Raw genomic sequence first — 19,694 nt, 5'->3', positions numbered from 1 at the left:
AGCCTGCAATGTCCTTGCGCTGTATCACTGCGAAAAAAAAAAATAGAGCTGACGTTCTTGTCAGGAACTTCGCGTCACGGCCTTACACCAAACGAGAGAAAGGGCAATAAAATTATTAGCCAGTCGAACACGACTTGCCTTGCGAGTTTGGTAAGTGAAGCGGTGACATCATTTGGCTAGTACAACGTTATGGCCCGGGGCAGCGCACTTTAATTTGCCATTATTCGCTTCAACGGAACGCTGAGACGAGGTCGAAACGTCGGCATGTGATTTGCCCTTGTCCTCGTACGTATAAACCTTTCTCTTATAGTTATTTACTTCCTTTCGCGTTTTTTTTTAGCTGAAATGCAGAACAGATGTTCCGGCAGAGGAATAACACGGCCCCGCAAATTAAAAGACGAATCGGGCCTTACGACCGGGGGACGCGAGTGCGGGAGTTTCAAACGCAAAAAAAAAAAAAAGAGAGAGAGAGAGACGAGACGACCCCACACACTATCAAGTACAAAAACAAAAGGGAAAGCCGCGAATGGAGAAACGAACGCAGAAGCACGCATCAAAACTAGCCTCCGCGAAAGAGAAGACGACGCGGAGCCGAGCCAATCCGGTTAGGGAGCCAATGGAAGGTGAGATCGTAAAAAACAGTCAGGCCCGGGTTACGACGACGAGGACGACGAAGACAGCGGAAGCCATTAAAGAGAAACTGCCGGGTGGGTGCGCGCGAAGGATGTAAAAGACAAAAAAAAAAGGGACGCACAAGGTGCAACGTTACACACGGCGAAGGAAAACGCGACACTGAAAGTGCGGAAGTTCACAAACTGCGCGGCTAAGACGACGGCCCGCAGCTCTTTCCGAATTCCGATCGCAGACAGGCCGAGGCGAGAGGGCTCCCAAAAGCGGCGGCGCGCAATGTTTGTTCGGCGACGACTTTGCTGGAAAGTTCGCCCCAGGAAGCAGAAGCGCGAGTTTCAGACGGCGGTGCCTCCTTGAGGAAACTTTCGCCTTCAACGCACCGAGGTGGGAATGATGGCAGGCAAGTGCGTTGTTCATGCCCCGTCGGAGTGATCTTTCGCAACTGCAGTGCAGCGTCAACAGAGAGTTATAGCGAAGAAGAGAACCGGCACCAGTACGGTACCCAGCAGACGACCGGCGCTACTGCGCGTGCGCAGAGGCGGATTAACTTGCTGTGGGGATGCGCAAATGTGCCGGAATCGTACCTGGTCCAGTTCTCCGCTTTGCTATAACTACCTAATCTTCAATTGACTGTAGTATCCCATTCGGCATACATTAAATTCTGTTTACATTCCTTCGACCTGACCTTCGCGAAGTTAGCGGCAGTAATAAACTTTATTGGCACTGAAGGCCGAACGTTATGTAGGCTCAGGCTGGGTCTCAAAACAGACCAGAAGCTTCAAGTCAGATCTCTCTATAAAAGGCACAACCACTACGGCCGCTTCTTCTGGCATCGACACGCGCGATCGCTGCATGCAATAAAAGATCTTTCTGGGTCATTGCGACGAGCTAAGGCGAACAAGTTGCCTTCTGAGAGTCGTAAAAGAATGCTGCTTGTCATTTGTGTGCGTGGGAGTGTCTGCGTGTGTAAGCGCCCGCGTTCAAGCAATCGAGACATTCCGAAAGCCCCCTTTATTACGCACCAATTATAACATAAATGAATCGTCAGTCACCCACACTCGCCAATTTCAGTACCAGATCGCGCGTGTAGGTGAGAGAAAGACTAAGCTTCAACTTATCCGTCTCAAGATCTAAAATATATGCAGCAGAAGTTTCGGCAATCGTCAATAAGGGCCATTGAACAAAAACTGCATTCTTTAAATTGTAGAAGTATGCACCTAAACCCGAAAAAAAAAAAAAAAAACACCCAGAGAAGCCGTTAAGGTTATAAATAGCAGAGCTCGACGGATCAAACGGAATGCTGGTTTTGCTTGGAATGCGCGCACCACGAACTTTGCGCGCACTTAAAACCTTGAAATCATAACCTTTTGCTCCCCCCGTTTTTTTCTTCGTTTATCTTTTGCGCGACGCACTAGGTTTAACTGGGTTTGTAATGAAGGCAAGGCAAGCCAAGCCAAGCCAGATGACTTTTCAGAGAGCACGCGCGGGGTTCGAGACGGAGCTAGGGAGTCTACCCCACGCCTGTGTCTACAAGCGGAGAGACGTTCGCTCGTCGACTTCATAAAACGTCGTTACGAGACCGGAAGTGGAGACAGATTGAAGAAGCGACGTCTTTGCTTGTCTTCAAATTTTACAGCGCCCGTCGCGCTCGATCCGGCGCACGACGTTTACGACTTCTGCAACCGCGCAACACGCGGAAGTGTCTCCTAGGGAAGCAAGAGGGGGAGATGTAGGGAAGAGAACGGGGACGACGGTGAGTGAGGCGGTACGAGCATGAACCCACAGCCGGATGAGTCCGCGCGTACGCTGCGCCGAAGAAACGATGAACCCAACGTTAGGCTTTACCGACGACTCCGCACCCGCGCGCGCCACCCTTGTATCGCTATATATACAGACAACTACATAACACGAATGCATCGACGCGAACGTGCAGCACCACAGGGTCGCTCGCGTGTTGTTCGGCGCAAATGATATCCCGCGCCGTTCCTCCTCCTTGCGCGAGCAGACGAAGTAAAAACGTCGTCTGCTCCGTCGTCGTCTGCCGAAGGCTGCTTAGCAGACGATATAGGGGAGCCTAATGGGGTCGCGCGGCGGGCCTCGCGGGGCCTTTTTATTGGCGCGCCTAATTTACGGGCCGTGTTTAGGGCTTCCTAACGAACCAAGCCCAAGCTCGGGATTGGGGGCCAGTGTAAAGCCTCGACGACGTAAACTGAGCATGGCGTTCGGCCCCGCTCAGGCCTTTAAAGAAACAAAAGAAGCCGAACGCGTGATTGGAGGCTGGCGGGACGGGCCGCTATTAGCCCAATGTTTGTATCCGGGGTTTGATGAGCCAGGGAGGCCCGCCGTCGAGATATGATTGATGGGTAGTTAAGCAGCTTTGCTGCTCGCGGGAAGGAACCGAGCCGGTCGTATTTGTTTTCCTCTGCGGCAAACTGACGACGTTGTAAACTCGGCGAAGGAAAAATCGCAAGAGGAACGTGACGAGCGATATTTACAACCGAAGTGCAACAATTCACTTGCACCAGGCCCTGTATAGCACGCAGGCGTAAAGACCGTTGCAGCAGTCGCGCGACGTGCTGCAAAACCACCGCGAGATGAATTTTAACAAGCCATGTGTATCTTCTAGGAGAAAACGACCTTCCTACCACGTTTCATTACGCTAATTCACTCGGAAGTATGCGAAGTCACTAACTGCAATTGATCTTGTTTAGTAAGGGACAGTAGGGCGCCCATAACAATAGGCTCGTACAAATAAATAATCCAATCCAATCCGTCCAAGTCAATAGAATTCCAATGTCAATCCAATTCTATCTACCCGGATATGAAACGCAGATTGCCCCCATAGTGCTTGCGATCAGCCTGATCGACTTATCACAGCCTGATTTCATCCCTGGAAACAACGAAGCAACTGTTCGAATTGTGTTCTGAATAGCACCTTTGTTGTCTTTCCTTCCTCGTTTAGGAAGGAAGGACAACAAAGATGCAGTTCAGAATACATTTTGAGTTCGTAGTTCCTGCAGTTCATGCAGTTCAGTTCATACCTACTTGGTAGTATACACCAGACGAAATCTACTTAGTGCACCAGTTGCTGCTTCAAAGTGCGTTACTTTTACAGCGTGAACTATCAACACCAAGCTAGAATATTGGTACACTATTCTAGTACAGTCCTAGTCTATCCCTCCATTTGCACTACTATATGCCACTATAATTTTAGATTTCAGTCCAATATTCCACTACAGCACTGCACTACAACGGCATCTGCAGTTGAGGAAAGGCGAACTGAAGAAGCCTTTTCGCCATTAACCCCTTGTTCGTGCCCATGCGACCGAACTACTCGCTGAATTCGTTCGTACGGTGTCCTGTTGGTGGTGCAAATTAACACGGGTAGGGCTAATCTACCGCAGATGCGTGCGTGAATGTCGTATCACAATGCGGCATACCTGTGCAATGATGAGCTGCGAAACACGTTTACCTTTGACATACGCTGCACTCAACTCGCAGCTACATCAACTCTAGAAACCGGCTGTTCCATGGCGGGTCTTTAATCCCATTCGCTGAGCCAATATCTAGCATAGCCGAGCCCAGCCTGAAGCCGGCCCAGCCCCTTCACACCCTGCGGGCCGGAACGAGCAGGAATGGGCGAGGCGACGTACGCCGCCGCCGCCGTGCAAACGCGGGTTTTAGAATAAAGGATCGCCGGCCTACAACGACGCCGTGTCGCAGCGGTTGCGACAACACGCGGCCGGTGTTACGCCGCGTGATAAACTCGGCGTCAGGCTCGAGGGACAACGGCGAAACTGTAGTGCCTAGAATATAAAGTATATTCCAGGCACCACAGCGAAACCTAAAAACTGAGTACGGAGGAGGGAGAGGGTGCGGAGGTAGTTCCCGCGCACGGGTGTACACTCGTCGCAACGGAAGTGGCCGGAAAGACGAGGGACGTGCGTGCTATCGAGACAGCCGAGGTTTAAGAATGAATGATCGAGGACGCCTCGCACGGGAACTCCGAGCACGATCCAGCGTGCCGCGGATAATCATCCGCGCTTGCTTCCCTCCTCTCGCTGTCCACCTCTCTGTCTTCTCTCCCCGGACGTGCAGCGTAGCGCACTTGCAGTTTCCAGCTCCCTTGGCCGCGACGAAGATTGTCTCTGCCCTGGACGGGGCACGCTATCAGTCTAATTTTTGCGTAGTTAACACGTCGTGCTCTTAGATTATTAGTATTGTGATGTATACGACACGTCCTCGGCAAAGCCGGTCCTCCGCATCGATCGAGCTGTAGCAGTGATGGCTCCGGACTTGGAAGATATAGGTAATGATGTGCCTCATCGTCGCGTGTGTGCGTGTGTGTAAATGTATATATACATGCATGCATGTACACCTACATGCACATGCATACTTACTTACATACATACACGCATACATACATGCATACAGATACATACATGCATACACAGATACATACATACATACATACATACATACATACATACGTACGTACGTACATACATACATACATACATACATACATACATACATACATACATACATACATACATACATACATGCGTGCAAACACAGAACAAGGCAACAGGTCATTTGCACCCTTTTATTAAGCAAAACACTTCAGTGGTTCAATCTCCAGTTCGAACCTTCATTTTTACATTGCAAATGGAGGCTGATTTATTACATTCTCTTGTACAGTGCTGAGGTGAAAATTCACGAGAAATTTGAAGACCAGACTCACATTCGTGAAATCTCATGAATTCCCGACTTTTCATTTTATCTTCTGTAGTTTGGCGTCTTTGCATTTCACCTAAATAAGTTATGTATACCGAAACTAGAGGACGACTGATTGATTGTAGGGTTTAACGCGCCGACGCAACGCCGGCGATGAGGCGCGCCGTAGTGGAGGGCTCCGGATTAATTTCGAACACCTGGGGATCTTTAACGTGCGCCGAAATTTCGTACACACGGGCGTTTTTGCTTTTCGCCTCCATCAGAAAAGCGGCCGCCGCGGCCGGGAATCGAACCCGCGACCTCGTGCTCAGCAGCGCAACGCCTTAGCCACTGAGCCACCGCGGCGGGTAAACTAGAGGACGACAAGAACACCGAAAGGAGAAAATGCTGTTTCCGCAGCTTGTCCACATATTTATCAAATCGTGACACAAACTAAAAAGCATCTTATCATATTCCGGATACGCACTTCGTCCTCCATATACAGCGGAAACAAGTACTTCATCTCTCCTCAACCATAATAAACTCATACTGCAATAAGGTGCGATCAGAGAAGCGCTACGACAAAAAAAAAAATACTCGGTGGCCTGAAGTCACAGAAGCGCACGGTGAACTTTAGGACATGCGCTAACGATTTCGAGACAACCAAGGATAAAAAAAATAGAAGAAATAAAGACACAAATCACGAGAGACCCGAAAGTGATCCAGCGGGCCGGACAGCCCAAAGCCGATACAAGGTAGAACACGCCAAGCTGATCCTCGGGGCTAAAAAGCCAACGCACGACGTCCATTTTGCCCAGATTCTGAGTGCCCGCCGCGCTGACGGGAAAATAGTAGACCCTGACAGGGGACTGAGACTCGAGGTGTGTGCTCGGGGTCCCGAAAGTGAAACTTTCGAAACAAAAAAAAGAGGTAAACTGAGCGGGCAAGAACGCGAACGACTCTTCCTTTCGTTTCAAACTTTTATGTTTCCCGCGCTCTGTTTGGTTTCTTCGGAGAGAGACTAGACTCCTCGGCGAGCACTGTCTTACCAAAGAGTAGCGCGAACGTCATTTTGAAACTTAAGAAGTACGGGGTGAAAGGTTTTGTGCAGACGACATCAAAAAGGAACACTGTCGTCTGCTACGTCGTCGCAGACGACAGCAGACGACAGTGCGCTAGAAGCCAGCCGGACAGCAGCACTTTGTCCGGCAAATGGGATCTCTATACGCCCGGGGCGTCCGAAAAAAATAGCCCCTGGCGATTTGACGACCGACGCCTGAAGGTTTAAAGCAGCGGGGAAGCGAGACAGGTACCCAGGGATACACCGTAAGACTCGCGCACAGAAGAAAGGGCGAAACAGAATGCACTTCTGTCGGGAAAAAAAGAAACGAGGATAACGGGAGTTTAACTTCGTCAATAATTTATGGATTGCCACCCCTCAGCCGGAGACGACAAGATATTCTGCTCGCCGAACATGTACGACATTCAAACCGCGTCAACGTACAGGCGGCTGCGGTATCCACCTTGAGCAGGCGACTCATCAAACTCTCGACAAGCATACGGCTGTCGCGGGTTACGCAAACAACTTCGGCCGAAAGCTGATCGGTGTATCATTTCGCGAAGTAGGGCAGGGGATAACAAGTCACCTCTCTTTGGCCGATCATGCAAACGCATTTTCGAAGCGACAAAAAGTTTCTTTATTCCAACGTGACCGGGTAAATTACGAATTCGATACCTTCGCGAAAGAAACTGCCTTTTGTAATTCACAGATAACAAGTGCTTATTCACCAGAGAAGCAGGAATTGAGGACTGTTTGTGGTTGGCTTCCCTTCCCACCTTAATATCCCCGCCCCCATTCATCCCCATCCTACACCGGGACTCCTGCCCGAGGCATCGGGCCAAGGCGAGAGAACTTTGCGCTGTCTTTTCATCGTCCCCCGCCCCAAATGTTGCGTCTTTTTTCTGCATTCATTCCATTGCGATTCTAGCCCGCTTAAAAATACGTTTAACTCTTTCACTACCACGCCTATCAAAATGGATCAATTTGATCGATACTTTTCGGAGCGCCTTTTCATAGCGTTCCAGGCGTTTCTCAAACAAGTAAAGCTGTTCAGAATTAGAGCAGAAAATGGCCTTTCAAAATCAGTTTTGTTTTCATTTTTGCAACGGAAACGTGATTTTTGACACGCTTTTGAATCACCTGGGTGTGGAAAAGGGGCGTGGTCATCGCGCGTCCCGGCTACCAATGAAGAATGCGTGCAACTCGTAATTACTCTGCACCAGGGCTTGTTTTTTGCTATCAGGGCGTGAATGGGGAACTAGCAAACGATTTTCAATCGTCAGGTTCGCGCTCTGACAGTAATAATCACAGAAATCGGCTGTAAATGTCAAGCAGTGCCTGGTTGCAAAGCTACTTTATGATTTTAGGCAGTTTTATTGCCTTTGCACACGTTGTTTTAAGTACTGTGGTAGTTCTATTTACCCCAGGACCATTCGCAAACAGTTTACAACGGTTTCAATTTCGTTTCTGCAACGCGAAATTCATATTTAGCGTTACTAAGCAGTTACCCAACTTCAAGGCTACCTGCCATGGCGCCTGAAGCGTCCGCGACTGATCCTCGAACAAAGCACGCCGCCCCTGATTTCTCCCCACCCTAACCCGATTCCTGCGATAAGAACTTCAGATGCAAGTCAAAAGGTCACACCCAGTCGCCAGATATCTGTTCCGCCGAGGACAGCGCTTCAAACCGGCCTTACACTGCCAGCTGTTCACCTTCCAGTTTCGTTTCCATGCGAGGGTATATCCGGGTGTCTAATGTTGCTGCTTAGTTGAACTGTCTATTCGGGCGGAGTCTCTGATAAGTTTTTGTACTGTTTCATTTAAAAAATGTTAGGTGGCGCTGCAACGGAGGAGGCTCGTTGTGCTGATCTTTTTCAGCGCGCAACTGCTACTCGGCCAAAGATCGCAGGGCACGATTCTAGCTCATCGTACCTCATTTTTGCGAGCGAGGCTACAATTGTGAGTAAGAAGATGATAATAAAGCTCAGCTTTATGTTTTGAGAGATAACTGACCGTGAACGACAACAAGCGTCAGCCACGGCGTTCCGTTTTCAACTTCATGCATGTTTTTTTCCGCATCGCGTGCTTGTCCCAAATATTGTGCTCGCTGTAAATGCAAAGTCAGCCATTGACAAGATGTTTTAACGTTATGTGGGGGCAAATTGGTGCCTCTGATAATGACAAACCGCCAGATTTATTCCAGGAAACCACCCGAAATTGCACAATTTGAATTGGAGGTTGGGCTTCACCGCATGACACGAGCACCGTGCATGCTAACATTTTTTTTTTATATCTGACAAACTGTTCCGCGCAAGTCGACATTTTTTCTAGGGCGTGTTTTTTAAATGTTTTCCTACAAAATGCATATTCTAATTTTTTTTCTACTACCGGTGGTTCGATATACACAACTCTTTTTTTATCATTTTTTTCGACAACTTGACAAAAATTTCGGTTTTGATATTTTTTTTACAACTATGATATATAAAAACCTTTAAAAAACTGGTATTATTGGAAATGCCGTTAAATAATCTGCATTTTGTGTTCCTGCAATTAGTGCCTAACCAATTTTTTAGTAGGAAAAAAAATGTTTTCTTGGACCCCTAAAATTAGTCAATTTTCCGGCGGTAGCGAAAGAGTTAACATGCCGAGAAAAATAATAACCTCCGAGTACAGAGGACTACGAGCGATTTCGATAACAGGTTTTTTTTTTTTTAACACGAAAGTGTTTTATTCCACGATTCACGAAGCTTTCACTTACGTCATATCCGTCACGGAAGTGACGCCAGTACATCGAAGCAAGCGGCCTCAGCCGCCTGTAAAGGGTGCACCGCTGCAGGCAGGGTCTTCTTGCGGGGAAGCAACCATTAGTACTCAAGAGTACGTTATACATAGGGTTGTTCGTTTTCGGGTTTTATATTTTTTACCCGAAAGTATTTTATGCCGGGATGCACCGAGATTTCACTGACGTCATATCCGTCACGGAAATGACGCCAGTACACCTTTGCCGGAGCCACCCGCCAGCAGAACGTCGTTCGCCAAGCACACCCACAAGACAGCCGCCGAAGCGCAAACCATGCTCAGCTGCAGATTTCGCTGCACATTTCACTTTTGTGTTTTACCGATTCCGCAGATTTTTTTTTATTATTATTCTCAGCAAAATTTTCCTCATTTGAATCCCTTCTATGTGCCCGCTGCCCAAAAAGAAAATTTAAGCTGTGTACATAAAAAACAGTACTACGCGGCGCTTCCCAGAAACAAGTACGTCTCTTCCCCTCCCCGAACCTAGTTTTTGAACGAGACCGGTGGCAGCGCTGGCATATTCAAATTCCCATTCGTAACATCGTCAACAGAAGTGAAGGTCCCTTTGATTTGACCACGCGGCCGTTTGTAGCAATGCGGGCGGAATGACGTCTAATCGCGGACATCCACCCTCCCATAGCACTAACAATTATATTGCGCATTGAAGAATCCTAACCTTGCCTACACTGCACTAAGCCAAATTAGACAGTAGACTCCGGTTAAAACGGACTCCGTTAGGACAAAGTTAATGGTAAAAACGAACAAAACCTTTGCTCCCTTGTAACATCCACAATGCAAAAAAGCTCCGCTTAAGACGGATTTCTGATTTTCTGGATTTCTAAATTTTTACGTCCCTTCGAGTTTGTCTAAACAGGAGTATACTGTACTAATCTTGTGGCCCATCTTATGCAATCGATCGACGCTAAAAAGCCACTCTTTTAAAAAAAGTGAAGAAAAGAAAGACCGCGAAATATTAGCGAGCATTAGTTCTCACTTTGCATTCCCGCTTGTATCATGCAACGTTATCGTCAAATACTACTTTCTTGACTTCAGTATACGAAGAAACAAGCGAAGTCACCTCCCCCCCCCCCTTTCTTTCTTTTTTTTTTTCAAAGTTGTGCGCGCGGATTCCACTCGGCACGAATGCTTTTCTTTTGTGCTCTCCCCAATATCTCAAAATCACTTTCTTTATTCGAAGAAAGAGACAAACTACTTCCCCTGTGTCTTCCTTGGAGTTCTTCTCTGTCTCTTTCTCTCCAACGGGCGCGCGTGCATTAGAGAGAGAGAGAGAGAGAGAGAGAGAGAGAGAGAGAGAGAGAGAGAGAGAGAGAGAAATAACGGACGCGCGCGCACGCATACACGCACGCGCGACCACACACACAGCGAAAACCGTAAGCACGCGGTGGAAAGTAGAAATGAGTGAGAAGGGCATTCGGGGCCATCATCGGGGGGCACTTAGACCTGTCACGCCCGAAAAGTCCTGCTCAATCTCTCGCCGGCGCTTTTGGCCGCAGCAAGAGGGCGCCTCAGACCAACCACAGGCGCAGGTAAGTGCGCCGAGCATTCGAGGGTAGCACCCGTTATATATATACACAGCGAGAGAGACACGCAGTGCACGCAGTAGAAGACGAGTACGAAAGCAGCGGACTCCAAATCATGGTGACACTCTATCCGTCAGATGCAAAGAGACGGGGACGCACTCGGTCCACTAAAAGAGCTCGGCCACCCTGCGCTGCCACCGTGCGCTCTCCCATCGATGCTGCTGCCAAGGAAATGTGGTGGTGTATTTTTTTTTTCTCCCCGCAAGGTATCAACTGCTGCCGAAAAGGCAGAAGAAGCCGCGACGCAACAACTTTTTCAGTGTGCTTTTCACCTGCACCTCTTACCGCGAAGTGGAGCTGAAAGGCTAGATATATATAGTCTGTTTCTGTTGCTCAAACATTGAGTGATCGAGGAAAAGCTAATCAAAATAATACCGCCGCACAACGCATTCGTTTGGGCTGATTCGTAATCCGATGCTGATTTAGCAGCACGCAAGCGTCAAGGTTTTGAAATAATTTCCCGTTTAGCGAACAACGCCGGGTGTTTTACCTGTTTATCTGTTTTATCAGTCCGGGTGTTTTATCGCCATTAATTTTATTTATTCACTTATTTTCAGGCTTTAGTCGTATCGCAATAACATCTGCGGACCGCAAGCAGCATGCTGTTTAAAGCTCTTGTGAAGTGTTTTCGATGGAGTCTTAAAGGGCCTATTGACACAGTGGGGGCATCTAAAAGGCGAGACGCTTCCCCAGCATCTGCAGAGGAAAAATTTTGCAACAACATTAGACAAAGCCTAGGTCGATGCTCCATAAATCCCCAGGAAAAAAAAAAAAATATATATATATATATATATATATATATATATATATATATATATATATATATATATATATATATATATATATATAGTAAGGAAATGAGGGGCTCGTTGAGGAAATACAGAAAGATAGGTCAGCAGTCTACAACGCCAAAGGAGGCATAGGGGTGTGGTTAGGCTCTTTTCTTTTTCACTACGGTTAATGAAGTAAACATTTTTTTTTAATATACAGAAGAAAGAAAGAAAGAAAAACACGCGCCCAGAGTGGGGACCGAACCCACGCCTTTCGATTACATGTCGAATGCCTTACCAATTCGGCTATCTGGGCGACTGTGTTCTCCTTAACTTTCTGGGCTATTGATATTTACTAGAAGTGTATCTGACGCTTGAGGGTGGTAGCCAGCGCCACTCTGAATACACGGGGAGAAGGGGACCTTCTTTTCAACCCCCGGGGCGTGACTCGAACGTCTGCAGCCTGTCATGAGCGTGTAACTGGCGGGAAGCCCTCTTATGCTACCTAGGCATCAAGGCTGCCAGAACCGAGACCCTCGCTACGCTTTCGCAGATAATATAGTAAGGAAATGAGGGGCTCGTTGAGGAAATACAGAAAGATAGGTCAGCAGTCTACAACGCCAAAGGAGGCATAGGGGTGTGGTTAGGCTCTTTTCTTTTTCACTACGGTTAATGAAGTAAACATTTTTTTTTAAATATACAGAAGAAAGAAAGAAAGAAAAACACGCGCCCAGAGTGGGGACCGAACCCACGCCTTTCGATTACATGTCGAATGCCTTACCAATTCGGCTATCTGGGCGACTGTGTTCTCCTTAACTTTCTTCACTTCATAAGAGGGCTTCCCGCCAGTTACACGCTCATGACAGGCTGCAGACGTTCGAGTCACGCCCCGGGGGTTGAAAAGAAGGTCCCCTTCTCCCCGTGTATTCAGAGTGGCGCTGGCTACCACCCTCAAGCGTCAGATACACTTCTAGTAAATATCAATAGCCCAGAAAGTTAAGGAGAACACAGTCGCCCAGATAGCCGAATTGGTAAGGCATTCGACATGTAATCGAAAGGCGTGGGTTCGGTCCCCACTCTGGGCGCGTGTTTTTCTTTCTTTCTTTCTTCTGTATATTTAAAAAAAACGTTTACTTCATTAACCGTAGTGAAAAAGAAAAGAGCCTAACCACACCCCTATGCCTCCTTTGGCGTTGTAGACTGCTGACCTATCTTTCTGTATTTCCTCAACGAGCCCCTCATTTCCTTACTATATTATTCTGCGAAAGCGTAGCGAGGGTCTCGGTTCTGGCAGCCTTGATGCCTAGGTAGCATAAGAGGGCTTCCCGCCAGTTACACGCTCATGACAGGCTGCAGACGTTCGAGTCACGCCCCGGGGGTTGAAAAGAAGGTCCCCTTCTCCCCGTGTATTCAGAGTGGCGCTGGCTACCACCCTCAAGCGTCAGATACACTTCTAGTAAATATCAATAGCCCAGAAAGTTAAGGAGAACACAGTCGCCCAGATAGCCGAATTGGTAAGGCATTCGACATGTAATCGAAAGGCGTGGGTTCGGTCCCCACTCTGGGCGCGTGTTTTTCTTTCTTTCTTTCTTCTGTATATTTAAAAAAAAAATGTTTACTTCATTAACCGTAGTGAAAAAGAAAAGAGCCTAACCACACCCCTATGCCTCCTTTGGCGTTGTAGACTGCTGACATATCTTTCTGTATATATATATATATATATATATATATATATATATATATATATATATATATATATATATATATATATATATATATATATATATATATATATATATATATATAGATGTGAGATAGTCGAGGCTCACGTAGACGGTCGGTTCAGAGGATTTATTTACAGGCGAGAGGCGAGACGAGCGTAAATTTGAACGTCAAAGCGATGGCCGATCTCGCGCAAAAGCGCCTTCTGCGGTGCTTCTTCATCGCTGACACCGGCGTGACGCATAACCTCACGGCTATATTGGATTGCTTATCCATATGGCTGATGCCTTCCTTCGCACGGCACATACCCTGATGGTCTCATCGTGCTTCAGTATGTGCCCATTATTCTCCATACAATATATATATTCAGTTTCCCGCCCCCTCTCTGTGCCTTCCTGCACATCATCACAATGCCTTTCAGTTCAGCTAGAACGTTCGAGAGCCGCTCTGCAAATGATAGCTGGAACATACCAACGAGAGAGAGAGAGAGAGAGAGAGAGAGATAGAGAGAGAGATAGAGATAGAGAGAGAGAGAGAGAGAGAGAGAGAGAGAGAGAGAGAGAGAGAGAGAGAGAGAGAGAGAGAGAGAGAGAGAGAAGGCATCCCTAGCCCTCCGCCGGAGTGCGGCATGGTAGTTGGACATAGTATTCGGGCCTTCCTTCTCACTAAGCATGCGAGACGCTGCTCGCCTCTATCCCGTGCAAGCGCAGACAAGCCTACACGTGGGATGAGCAGCGGGCGTACTACCAAAACGTGTCCCTCCGCGAGTCCCAACGCCTGCATCTTCTACACGCCTCAATTTGAAGCAGACGATACGGCGGGGACTACTTTCTTCAGCGCACTGTGGTCAACGCGTCCTTACGCACGCTAGCTCCCACCGTGCTGCACGGAATTCGTAAAATGTACTTCGTGAAACGCCCGTTCGCCCTCAGTGAGGTGTTGAAAGCTTTCGGTGATCTTGGGAGCCGGCTTAGACACCCGGAGGTCGGCTCCTGCACGGAGGCTAACGCACCAGCAACAACAGAACCACGCGTGAACCTCCCGGAAAGACCTTTATTTACGGGCGCGTTTATTAAGATTTTCACCGCCACCCGATCCGGATTAGTATAGACGGCGGAGCTGCCGTTCTCCGTCCAGACCATACCAACACACTTTTCATTTTTCGTCGGCTCATAAGCCGCTTGTCGGCGCTTACGTTGGAGACGCGGGAAGCGTGAACGGACCTTCAAAGAAAAGAAAGAGAAAAGGCGAGGAGAAAATGAAACACCAGCAAAGGTTTATATCCGCAAGAAGACAGAAACCAAGCAATGGGGTTTAAAAAACGCGCGCACGTTTTCCGAACCGAAACTGGTCATTTTCAACCGAACGAGAAACGGGAAAACAGGGCGTATAAATACAGGAACAAGGTGTGTTGGGAATTCTGGTGAAGAAAAATAAAAACGCGAGCAGCAGAAAATGGGGTCAGGGAAGCCCACATCCAAGACAGAAAAAAATAAATAAATAAAGCTGGTCGAATGAGCCAACGGGGCGAGCGTGGCCGAATGAACGGAAATCTCAGTCGAGGATGAGGAAGAAACGGGGAATTCCGAACGGAAGAGAAAGGATTGGGGAAGCAAGAGAGAAGAAAAGGGACTGCGGGAGACAGACGAGGATAAAAGAAAGACAAAAGGAAGAACAGGGAGTGTGAAGACCAGGGGGGGGGGGGGGAAGGAGAAAGAAAAAAATGCTGCGATCGGATTAGGACGTGAGACCGCAAGAAAAACGGCGGCTGTGCTCGACGACGTCTTCTTCACCGGAATCGAGCAGGCCAACGGCGTTCGCGAGGTTTCGCCGAGAAAGCGCGGGAAAAGGAGGACAATGAAAGGTGTAAAGGAAAGCGGGCTTTTTGAAAAAACAAGGCAGTTCCGTGCTCCAGATTTAAAGTGCGGAAAATAAAAGGCCTGGCCGGCACAGCGGCATGCTTCCGCGTCTGAAGACACTGCCCGCATACATGCCTTGGAGCGAGCCAGCGTGCGTGCGTACGTATATGTATGTATGTATGTATGTATTGTGGGGATCCTGACGCCCAGGCCATTGCGCGATCACTAGGTGTGTGCCATCACGCGGCGCTTTTCCCCTCTCTCCTCCGAAATTCCGGCTCGTCTTGGCGCCTCTGTGTAGAGCCGAGCCGTCTCTCAAACTCTTGCGTGAGGTGAAGCCTGCAGAGACCGTTGCGGCGATAAAACACTGTCACGCAGCGGGCGCTCCGCCCTGGTAGCGGAGCTAACCTCACCTCATTGGTCCGTTTGAACGAGGCCCGAACCCGACTCTCGCCGGGAAGCGAACGCGCGCCCTGCGCGGGGGTCCGTTCGGGAGAGACGCTTCCACGACGCCGAAGGCGTTGGCCGAAGGTATGTGACGCTTTCTTTACCAGCCGGCTGCCACTCTGTGGCACCGGCGAAAGCCCACCAGCCCTTCCGGCTGCGGCCCGTGCCTAAGGCTGCTCCTGTTGTCCCTACGCTTGCATATAGTAAGGCCGTACCTACCACTCGACGAACACGCCGTGCGGTACGCGCCTGTGAGCGAATGGGCCCCGTCTCCCTCGCTGCTGCGAGCCGATCCGGCCAGCACGGCGATGCGCGCGCGCACAACGTGCGAGCACCCCGGAATTTGCCCTGACAGAAGAGCCCACTGGCTCTGCGCCGACGAAACGTGCGCACTTGCGCGTGGCGCCCCATCGCCCCTTTCACCTAACGGGAAGTACGTACCTGTACTGCAAATTGTGTAATTGGGACTGTAAAATATGTGACTAGAATGTTAGTATAAAATAAACGTCTTCCCTCCGTACCCTGGGCATATTCCTTTGTCGCCCCTTTCTCCACCTGCCCAACAGAGGCGGTGTTAAGTTGGCGCGACGGCGTTTCAGTATCGTGAGCGTGCTCAACTAGCTCGAACCCACGGTGGTTCCTCGCAGTGTGCATGAATGCCTGCCTTGTGCAATGCTAGGGTTATGCATATTGCGAGGTAGAGAGACCACAAACTGGCGCCCAACGTGGGGCCATTGGCTCATTAGCCTTTGGCCGCTAATTAAGCTGAGTACGCAACCGGAATCAGTCTTAATGCTTATCCGCTAGCGGTAGCTGCTACGGGGACGAGGCGACTGCCCCTCCGTACGCGAGTGTGCGTGCACCCCTCGTTAACGCAGCCCCACGGGGCAGTGCGACGGTGCAACCGCGCCCCACTGGAGCGGCGGTATACGTATTCCGGGAGAAAGGCCACAGCCGCCACTCGGATTAGTGCACGCGAGATATATGCTTGTTGCCGTACCCTGAGAGTAGAGCACGAACATGGTAGTTGACGCGCGATCTCGTGCTTCGTAATATATCGGGATTTATTGTCCAAGTGTGACCTTAGCCGGCGGCGCAAAAGCGTGTGCCGGTAAAGGAGGCGAAATTGACAGCCGTTGAGGGGAGGAAGAGGACCCAGAGTTGAGAAAGGACGCGCGGACACCCCGCAGAGAGGGGCAGGCGCTTTTCGCGAACTCCATGCCGCGGGAAAGCGGACGGGCCTCGGCTGTAAAATCAGGGGGAAGCGATGCCCGTTGCAAGGCGGTTGTATTGAGCCGAAAAGAGCTAGTAGCCGGCTAGCAGAATGACCCGTTTTGTCGCCGGATTTGCGACGGTCTCTGGGAGACACATTTTTTTCTTTAATTTGATTTTTTTTTTTAGACGCCGAGACGTAGCTTGTCCTGCTGCGGGCGTGCGCCGAGATGCTACTTGTCTTGTAGCAGGCGCGGGAGGGGGCTGAAGTCAGCGTGTGTCGCCGACGCCCCAGGGGACTCATTTCTGCTGGACGGTGAAGGACTCGTGCTTAACTACGTAGCCACCGATGATGAGGCAATTGAACCATTCAGTGTGGTAACCCCTAAGTCTGAGTTGCGCACTGCTGCGCTAAGCTCATGACGAACCATTCGCCGGGCATTTAGGCGGCTCCAAAGTTTTGGTAAACTGAGTCGCTCCGTGACCTGGCCCGGGACGAGGCGAGACATTTTCGCTGTTGCCGATCCTGCCATGTCTGTCAAACGGCGAGGGCGCACGGTGGGAAGCCGCCTGGAATTGTGAAGCTATTTGACAGTGTGCGTCCATGGCAGGTAGTTGCTTGCGACTTGAAGGGACCTTTGCCGAGAAGCAAGCAGAGCTATTACTTATACGGTGTCACGGGCTGACTATTTGGTGCTAGAGCATAGTGGCTCTGCGCGGTGATGACAAGGCACCCAGGCTTATCCGGGCTTCTCTCGGCCAGCTAATCAATATGACGTCACGAAGAGGTCAGTAATCATAGCACACTAAAGGGCAGGTACTTTAGCCGCCCGTGCTGACCACTTCTCTCAGTTTCAGTCAGCGCGGCCGCCCTGGCCGCCCCAGCCCATTGTGTGTGGTCAGTTTCCGCTACCCTTCAGCAAGTTGTAAGCAAATGTTTCTCTTTTTGTTCGGTTTGTAAAAGTGTGCATGTTGCGGGGCGTTGTTTGCATTACCGTGTTCCATTTTATGCCTGCTGAGGGCGAATGGTGTATTCAGTACCCTTGTTTGGGTGATTATTTTGTGTTCTCGCTTTAGCGTACGGCAGGATAGAGTTGTGTTGACCATTTGTATATAGCGTGTAGCGTGAAGGCATTTTCTTTTTTTTGCTTTTTTTTTTACATGGTTCTGTATGGTCCGAGTGTTTGGCCTTGCTGAAGGCGTTAAGTGTTACCTTTTTTTTTTAACGATGTAAAGTAGAGTCTCTTTTATGCGTTTTTTTTAGTTATTTGTTTGAGTACAGGAACCCTCCTTAGTCTGTGTATGTAGTAGAACGAAGTATGTACTATGGTTCTTTTTATTTACGTCTACGTAGCGAGAAAGGCTAGCATTCTTTTGGAGTTGCTTCTTTCGGGGCGTACGGTGTTGGCTGGAGAGCGAGGGTGAGAGGGTGGAAGCTCGGTCGGTCTTCGAGGACACCCCCTGCTCCTCGCGCGCGGGGTTCGAGAAGTAATGGGCTTGTTTTTGAAAGTGTCCGATTTCGGCCGTCCACGGCCCCGGTGTTCGGGGCGAGCAGCGCGTACTGGAGGCCGTTGCGTGAACTGTGTGCGGTTGGGAGAGCAGGCCAGACTTTGGGGGACCATATACTCAATGCCAACGGGAGGTTGTGTTTTCCTGGAAAACGCGGGCCGGGCGTATGCTACGAGTGGGGCGCACCGCGTTGTGGCGAAGGAACTTGGCCCCGGTGGCACGAACACTGTGACGCGCGTGTTGTGGACGCGTTCGTGAGTGCGTTTGGTGTGTGCCTCTGCCGGCTTCAGTCAACCCAAGGTGCCTTTCGCGAGTGGTTTTTGCTTCGCCCGGTGCGCCCGCCGTCACGTGGTGTCTCGTCGGTGTGGTGGAGGGTCCGCAGGTGCCCGCTTCTTGAACTCTACGATTCGTGAACTTGACCGGGCCCTGGACAGCTGCGCTGATTCGGGGGGACCAACAATATGTACCCCCCCTGTGCACCGCCTGCGGCAGGCGAACGTAGCCGGGCTGCCCTGCGCCGATGAGAACGGGACTGGCGGCCAGTTGCGAGCTGCGGAAGAGGTGCCCTCTCCAGATGCGGACAATATGGTAGTGTCATCGGAACTGCACCATGCGTCATCGGCACCACGGCTGTCGTCCGGCAGCTGCCTCGCTCGCGCTGGGCGGCAGCCACCACCCGCGCCGCTCGTCGCGCTTTGGCGGGGCACCCATCGAGTGCCACGCGAGGTCTACACCTGAGCAGCGCCATCATGGTCGTCATACCTGCCGGCTGGCTGCCCAACCCGCATGTCCTCCTGGCTGGTACCCCCTTCGTGGAGCTGCTATCTCGCGCCACGGTGAGGTCGTTCCGGCACTGGTGCCCAACATTTTCTCTCCTCGATTGACCACAACGGACGTTTCCCAGAAAAACTTTTGTGCTCCCACCGCTGAGCTTTGCACAAGCACCGCGGAACTGAGTCTCCCGAATTTTTGTAGAAATATTATTTTCGTAACTCAGCGTAGTTTTGCCCTAATTCCTTTGCCCTAGCTCTTTTGCCCTAATTCTTTGTCGTCGTAGTGTGTTTCTTTCTTTTTTTTTGTAATCCTATGTTGCATAGTGTCGTCCTGCATGTATATATTATTACCATTATTGTTTTTAATAGTGTCGCGTTCATTGTAATTGTATATTTCAATAGCTTCATTTTGTGCATGCATGTGGAACCAATTACTAGGTATTATGTATCTCAGTGTCGCGTGTAGTTTTCCGGTATGTATCATTTGTGCTGGAGGGGGGGGTAGTGTTGTTAGTGTAGTTTGTAAATATTTTGTATGGGCTGGGGACTGAGACTGCCCTGTGCATGCATTCTTTTCTACTCTTTGCCGTCTTTTG

The 19,694-nt window shown here is 49.7% G+C and overlaps 1 protein-coding gene and 2 non-coding genes across 4 annotated transcripts in view; 2 read left to right on the top strand and 1 right to left on the bottom strand.

Annotated features, from left to right (window-relative positions):
* Positions 1 to 19,694, bottom strand: part of Ephrin (ephrin) — a 605,464-nt gene that overhangs the window by 147,178 nt on the left and 438,592 nt on the right. The window lies entirely within an intron of this gene.
* Positions 12,590 to 12,661, top strand: Trnat-ugu (transfer RNA threonine (anticodon UGU)). Its single transcript has one exon. It is a non-coding gene; the product is annotated as a tRNA-Thr (tRNA).
* Trnat-ugu (transfer RNA threonine (anticodon UGU)) lies at positions 13,073 to 13,144 on the top strand. The gene has a single exon. It is a non-coding gene; the product is annotated as a tRNA-Thr (tRNA).

Source organism: Haemaphysalis longicornis, unplaced genomic scaffold (assembly GCF_048455015.1).
Source record: "Haemaphysalis longicornis isolate Haplotype H1 unplaced genomic scaffold, Haemaphysalis longicornis Haplotype H1 scaffold_12, whole genome shotgun sequence".
In the NCBI taxonomy this organism is placed as follows: domain Eukaryota; kingdom Metazoa; phylum Arthropoda; class Arachnida; order Ixodida; family Ixodidae; genus Haemaphysalis; species Haemaphysalis longicornis.
Note: the sequence above shows the minus strand (reverse complement) of the source record. Positions and strands in the feature narration are given on the sequence as shown.